This window comes from Rattus norvegicus, chromosome 5 (genome assembly GCF_036323735.1).
Source record: "Rattus norvegicus strain BN/NHsdMcwi chromosome 5, GRCr8, whole genome shotgun sequence".
NCBI lineage: Eukaryota > Metazoa > Chordata > Mammalia > Rodentia > Muridae > Rattus > Rattus norvegicus.
This window is the reverse complement of record NC_086023.1, coordinates 48883999-48892154: the sequence shown is the minus strand read 5'-3', so window position 1 is coordinate 48892154 and position 8156 is coordinate 48883999. Positions and strand designations below refer to the sequence as shown.

At 38.0% G+C, this 8156-nt stretch overlaps 1 pseudogene; it reads left to right on the top strand.

The window, feature by feature from the left end:
• Positions 1 to 5012: 5012 nt before the first annotated feature.
• LOC120103355 (U2 spliceosomal RNA) lies at positions 5013 to 5180 on the top strand (annotated as a pseudogene).
• The last annotated feature ends 2976 nt before the right edge of the window (positions 5181 to 8156 follow it).

The window sequence follows — 8156 nt, the reverse complement described above, 5'->3', positions numbered from 1 at the left end:
ACTTTATGAAATTCATAGGCAAATGGATGGAACTGGAAAATATCATCCTGAGTGAGGTAACCCAATCACAGAAAAACACACATGGTATGCACTCATTGATAAGTGGCTATTAGCCCAAATGCTTGAATTACCCTAGATGCACAGAACAAATGAAACTCTAGACAGATGATCAAAATGTGGATGCTTCACTCCTTCTTTAAAAGGGGAGCCCTTGGCAGGGAATAGGGAGGCAAAGTTTAGAACAGAGGCAAAAGGAACACCCATTCAGAGCCTGCCCCACATGTGGCTCATACATATACAGCCACTAAACTAGATACGATGGATGAAGCAAAGAAGTGCAGGCCGACAGGAACCGGATGTAGATCTCTCCTGAGAGACAAATCCAGAATACAGCAAATACAGAGGCGAATGCCAGCCGCAAACCACTGAACTGAGAACGGGACCCCTGTTGAAGGAATCAGAGAAAGAACTGGAAGAGCTTGAAGGGGCTCGAGACCCCATATGAACAACAATGCCAACCAACCAGAGCTTCCAGGGACTAAGCTACTACCCAAAGACTATACATGGACTGACCCTGGACTCTGACCTCTTAGGTAGCAATGAATATCCTAGTTAGAGCACAAGTGGAAGGGGAAGCCTTGGTCCTGCCAAGACTGAACCGCCAGTGAACGTTATTGTTGGGGGGAGGGTGGTAATGGGGGAAGGATGGGGAGGGTAAACCTATATAGAAGGGGAGTGGGAGGGGAAAGGTGGATGTTGGCCCGGAAACCGGGAAGGGGAATAAAAATCAACATGTAAATAAGAACTACTCAAGTTAATAAAGATTAAAAAAAGAAAAGAAAATATTATCCTGAGTGAGGTAACTAAGACCCAAAAGAACATGCAAGGTTTGTACTCACTAGTACGTGGATATTAGACAAAAAAGTACAGAATACCCAGGATAGAATCCACGGAACTCAAGAAGATTAACAAACTGAAGGTCCCAAATGAGGATGCGTCAATCCCACTTGGGAGGGATAAGAAAGCAATCACCTGGAACCGAGAGAGGAAGGAAGGGGTCTGGGGAGAGACAGGACAGGCAGGGGACACATGATCGAGTTCTGGAATTGGGGAACAGGCCTGAAGCCCTGTGGGCCAGCAGAAAGAATGGAAACAGACAACCTCAGGAGGTAGGAGATAGGAGGGACGCTCTAGAATGTACCTGAGACCTGGGATGTGAGAGACTCTCGGGACTCATTGGGAGGGACCTTGGATGAAGTGCTCTACTGTGGCAAGGGGAGCCTACAGAGTTCACCTCCAGTGGAGAGACTGAACAAGTGGAGGAATGGGGTTGCCATCCCACAGTCAAAATCTCTGACCCAAAATTTTCCTGTCTAAAGGAACTGCAGGGACTAAAACAGAGAGAGCCCATATCCGATTACAGTTCAAAGGAAGGTCCAGGGCCCTGACACCGTTACTGATGCTGTGGTGTGTTTACAGATAGGAGCCTAGCATGGCTGCCATCTGAGAGGCCCAACAAGCACCAGAAAGAGTCCAATTCAGGTTCTAACACCCAACCAATATACAGAAGCCAGAAACCCCTGTGGTTGAACTGGGAAAAAGCTGGAAGAATCTGAGGAGGAGGGCGGTCCAATAGGAAGACCAGCAGTATCAACTGACTAGGACCCTCGAGATCTCTCAGCCACTGAACTACCAACCAGGCAGCATACACCAGCTGAAAGGAGGCCCCCAACATATATACAGCAGAGGACTACCAGGTTTGGCCTCAGTGAGATTTGATGCCCCTAACCCTTGAAAGACTTGAGGCCCCAAGGAGTGTAGAGTCTTGGTCGTGTGATGGTAGGAGTTTGGGCTTCCTCTTGGAGATGTGGGGGAGAAGGTATGGGTTGGGGAATGGTCTTGTGGCAGACCAGGAGGGAAATGAAGACTGGATTGTTAAAACAGACTAAGCCTTAGGGGAATATGGAATTGTGATACCATAATAAAATACATTTATAATAAGAAAACTCATACATTTAGACAAATCAAAATGGTTTCTAGTGATATTTTCAATTTATCAAACTGGTTCTTTTTATTTCTACTTTGTTCATTCCTGAGACTATAACTACAACCTTGTTCCTTTGCCCTTCCTTTTTGAAACTTCTATATACCACTCCCCATTATTCTTCATATTCATTCCCTTTTCTTTCATTACTTTTGTATGAATACATGATTACATATGTACATTTATATTCCTATATTACCTATCCAGTCTATGTAATGTTACTTTTAAATATGTGTTCAGGATTAAGCATTTGGTTCTGGACAATTGGTATGTTCTTCCCTGGAGACTGCTGCCTCTCTTGCTCCTAGTTTTACTCAGTTGCCTATAGTTCTTTGTGTGTGGTTGTGGCCTTTTGGACTTTTTATCTGGTTTCACACATTCATTGGTGTGATTCTAATTCAGTTCATGATTGGGCAGCTATGTTAGTAAGACTCTGTGGGTGTAGCTCCTAATATTAGTCACAGCAAATGCTCCAATCCTCTGGCTCTTATAATCTGTCTTTTCTTTATTAATATTTTTATTATTCTTTCCATTCATTTATATCTCAAATGATATCCCTCTTCTCTGTTAACCATCCACAATCCCTCTTCCCATCTGCCCTCTCACCTCCCCTTTGCCTCTGTGACAGTCCTCCCCCAGCCATCCAGTCTAGTCCCACCTCTCCAGCATCCCCCTACACTGAGGCATCAAAGCTCCACAAGATCAGGCATTGATGTCAGACAAGGCCATCCTCTCCCTGTATATTTTTTGGATGCTGGTCTAGTCCCTCGGGGCACTAGGTAGTCCAGTTAACTGATATTGTTCTTCCTATGGAGTTGGCAATCCCTCTCTACTCTTCTAGTCCTTCTGCCAGCTCCCCTACTGTGGTCCCTCAAGCTCAGTCTAGGAGTCAGGATCAAGTACTGGAGGGAACAGGAGAGAGGAACAGAGGATCTGGAAATCGAATAAAAATATGTAGCAGTAGAGGATGAGCAACTGGGGATAGCCACTGGAGGGTTCCAGATGCCTGTCAGGGAAGTAAGAGCCTCCCAGGATCCAGTTGGAATGACTTTAGCTGAAGTGAGCAGCTAAGGGGTGATACAACCTGTGCAGACTACCTCCAGTACATACACAAGGCCCCCAGTCGATAGATGGGGCCCCTCTCCCATCTCAAAATCTTTCTACTTCAGCTTCATAATGGTTCTTAAGCCATAGATACAGAATTGTTTTGTCGGTTCATCCATTGGAACTGGGTTCCACATATCTGCATTTTGATTGGTTATAGTTTTATATTGTAGCTTTCATTTGTTGCACAGACTATCCTTGATAAGTAATGAAGATGACACTGATCTCTCTTTATGAGGAAAACTGTTTCGAGATTATTGCTAAGGATAATTCTTATTAATAAAGAAATGGTTGTAGATTTTTCTCCAATAACCATAACTAGAGAGTTAACTTAGTTTACAATACCAAGAATAATTTTCCTCTTGTTGAGAGGGTCTTAGGTCCAATAAAAGAGCTGTTGTTCATAACTAACTAACGTATGTTTATTAACAGACAGTTGCTGTGCCATATTGGTCATTTTGTGTGGTTCATAGATTTCAATAGCTGGGTAGAATTGTTGGTTATCTCCCTTATTTGGAAGTTTGCCCAGAGCCTTCTCATTCCATAAAATCTAGAACTCTGGAAAGAGATATTCATACCAGTACCAGCTCAGGGTCAGTTAGGACCTGTTTTTATAGTATATGGTGACTTTAGCAATAGTGACATTCTCTCCCTGTGAGTGGGACAACAGCAACTGACTGTATGTTTTTTAAATGTCCCGTAGTCCCTAGCCAACAAAACAATAGAGAACAATGTTAGGTACTATGGATTTGTTAGACGGTCTATTGTTAGGTTCAGGGAGTATATGAGAAATGATCATTAAGAGTATATAAATGTATTTGTACACAGAATTATGTTTATATGGATATTTTCACAAAGTGATGCCTGTGTCTTTGTCAGACATACTTATCGTTATATTATCCTTCTTTCTCCTTTTCTATGTTACTTCACTCTCCTTCCCTACAGATGCTTTTTTTCCTCATCAGATCAGGTATACTCTGATTAGTCACCTTTGCCGTTAGACCACCTTTTTCTGGATTTATCTCTTCCATTTCCCAAAGATGCTACATTTCCTTTTTTTTTCTGATCAGATCATTTGCTGTTACATTGTCTATTGCTACCCAATGGTGCCATTTTAACTTTCCTGATTTTGGTATTTTCTACAGGCTATTAACTCCCATCTGAATGTTTGCGGCCAGGTGCCTCTGAGAAAAAGAGCATGGAACGTTTTTCTTTCTGGGTTTGAGTTACCACAATTGATATGCTATTTTTTTTGGTTTATGATCCTATTTTTTATAGTTGGATAACATTCGATAGTGTTTGCATGCCATATTTTTATTTCCATTCATCAGTTGTCTTACAGTCAGGTCATTTCCATTTTCTAGCTATTGTGACTAGAGTAGCAATGAATGTGCATGGTCATATTTCTGTGGAACAGGATGTCAGGTTCTTTGGATATATGCCCAAGAGCTGAATCTTAATGTAAATATATTAATGTAGATGAATCTTAATGCAGATCTATTCCTAGTTCACTGATGAAAGATCACAGTCCTTTCCTTAGAGACTGTATGAGTTTGCACTCTCAGCATAAACAAATGTCTTTTTTCCCAACATCTTTATCAGAAAGAGGTGTTATTTGCCTTACTGATAATGAACTTTCTGACTTGGGTAAGCTGAATTCTAAACTTAGTTTTAATCCACACCCTTAGGACAAAGGATGTAAAGCACTTATTTAAGTATTTCTAAACCATTGTGTTTCATTTTTCAGGACTCTCTTCTTAGTTGTATACCTAATTTTTATTTGGTTATTTGTTTTCTTTCTCTCAAAGTTCCTGCTTGGGGGGATGCTATTGTTATCATTTATTTATTTTAGATACTAACCCTCATCGCTTCTCGGCCTTTTGGCTAAGATCAAGTGTAGATACTAACCCTCTATCATATGTGTAATTGGTGATACAATTCTTTTCCACTCTGTACCCTGCTACTTTGCCCAAATGATGGTGTTCTTTGCTACTCAGAAGCATTTTTTTTTTGCTTCTAGGAAGTTCTATTAATTAATTGTTCTTAGGGCCTGTGCTATATTTATCCTGTTTAGAATGTCTTTTCCCACAGCAATTATTTCAAGCCAACCCCCCACATTCTGTTCTTTCACATTCATGGTATCTGGTTTTATGTTGAGACTTCTACAAGGAAATAAATATAGGACTATATGGACCCTTCTACAACACATTTTTATGATTGCACTTGTTCAAGATGCTGTCCTTTTACCCGTATGTATTTGGGTTTGTTTCGGTAAAAAAAAAAATCAGCAATCCATATGTACACTAACTTATTTCTAGATCTTTCCTTTTATTCCATTGATTAACAGTTCTGATTTTATACTCATACCATGCTATTTCTATTGCTATGTACAGCTATGTTGTACAACTTTCAATCCAAGGTGATGATATCAACAGATATGAATTTTAGAATATTTTTTTGCTTTTTGGATTGGCTAACATTAAGGTATTTTGTTCTTCCACATGAAACTCAAATTTGTTTATTTTGTGTTAGAGTTTTAATGGGGATTCAATTGAATTACAGATTACTTTTGGTAGTATGGTCATTTTCACTATATTTATATATGAACCATGAGCATGGGAGATATTTTCATCTCTGATATCTTCTTCAATGTTTTAAAGTTTTTATCATACAAGTGTTTAGAAGTGAAGGTGTTTAGAAGTGGGGCCAAAGACAGTCTGTCGCAAAAAACCTGTGTGTACTGAGTAAAATGAGTTATGTTGGATTGACACATAAAGTGGGGATAGAATTGTCAAAAGGTAAAAGAGGTGACACAGTATTATTTTGATTGTAAGAAACCAAACTACACTATGATTAAATAAATACAATTCTGGAAATATGGACAAAGAAAATCCCAAATAACCAAATAATAAAACAGTGACTATGAATAAATGTAACATGAGCACTTAGAAATTAAGATGTCATGATCAAAATTCTTACTGTAGTATTATTGTGAAAGATTATTGTAACTTAGCACTGCTCCAAACCTTTGATATAGTATATGTATAATGATTATTTCTGTTTATATTTTATGTTTTATGATTGTCACAACAGTTCCTAGAAAGTAGAAAGTCTGGAGATTTTAAACTAGATTTTTGAAATCATCATTTGAAATAATCATCTCATATAAAATTATTAAGTAATATGATTTGCTAACAATATATCCATACTAATAAACAAATTGAACATTTTAAATGAGGCTAGCATGTTGTTCTCTCATAGTTATTTAGCTCTGAAAATGCACACAGTGATGCATGTATGCAGACATACCAGTCTGAGTATTTTGTTTTAATAATTAAAATAATACTATTATTACCATTGTTCCTACCCATGTGGTTAATAGCAAATAAAAACAATCTGTAAATATAGTCCTTTAAAAAAAGATTATTAAAATATATGAAAAAATTCAATTTCCACATTTAGAGTCTGTTATCGCTCAGATTAGTTATCAAGGGTGAAAAATACTGAAATAATACGAATGTTGGCATATTTTTTTAAAAACACAAAAACTTATATAGCTTTCCAATCTATCATATTTTAAATCATATGCACACAATGACAATAAAACAGTGAAATTCATGACCATGTTAAAGGAATTTTACTAAACTATCAATGAATCTAAGTTTTCATAAAGCAATATATTTATAATATTGTTTTTATTGACAAGTATTAATAATATGAATTTCAAAATAAAAATATTCTAGGCCGATTAAAGTAATCAATAGTTAATTGTAGGCCTTGACTAAGAGAGCTCTCAAACAAACTCAAACAAATAAAACCACATGATCATCTCACTAGATACTGCGAAAGCATTTGACAAAATTCAACACCCCTTCATGATAAAAGTCTTGGAAACATTAGGAATTCAAGGCACATACATAAACATATTAAAAGCAATAAACATCAAAACAGTAGCCAACATCAAACTAAATGGAGAGAAACTTGAAGCAATTCCACTAAAATCGGGAACAAGATAAGGCTGCCCACTCTCTCTCTACTCATTCAATATAGTACTCAGTGTCCTAGCCCGAGCAATTAGAAAACAACAGGAGATCAAAGGGATACAAAAGGGAAAGAAGTCAAAATATCACTATTCGCAGATCATATGGTGGTATACTTAAGTGACCCTAAAATTCCACCAGAGAACTCCTAAACCTCATAAATAACTTGAGCAAAATGGCTAGTAAAAAATTAACTCAAACAAATCAGTAGCCTTCCTTTATTCAAAAGAGAAACAGGTTGTGAAAGAAATTAGGGAACTGACACACTTCACAATAGTCACAAATAATATAAAATAGCTTGATGTGACTCTAACCAAGCAAGTGAAAGAACTGTATGACAAGAACTTGAAATTGAAAAAAAAAAAGAAAATTGAAGATCTCAGAAGATGGAAAGAACTCTCATGCTCATGGATTCACAGGGTTAATATTGTAAAAATGGCCATCATGCCAAAAGCAATCTACATATTCAACGCAATTCCCATCAAAATTCCAACTAATTTTTTTCAAACAGTTACAAAGAGCAATTTGTTTACTCATTTGCAATAACAAAACCCCAGGATGGTGAAAAGTATCCTCAACAATAAAAGAACTTCTGGGGGAATCACCATCCCTGACCTCAAGATGTATTACAGAACAAGTGATAAAAACTGTATGATATTGGTACAGAAACAGGCAGGTAGATCAATGGAATAGAATTGAAGACCCAGAAATGAACCCACACACCTCTTTGACAGAGAAGCTAAAACCATCCAGTGGAAAAAAGATAGCATTTTCAATAAATGGTGCTGGTTCAATTGGTGGTCAGCATGTGGAAAAGTGCAAATTGATCCATTCTGATCACCCCGTACAGAACTCAAGTCCAAGTGGATCAATGACCTCCACATAAAACCAGTTACACTCAAACTAATAAAGGCAAAATGGGAAAGAGCCTTGAACACATGGGCACTGGGGACAATTTCCTGAACAGA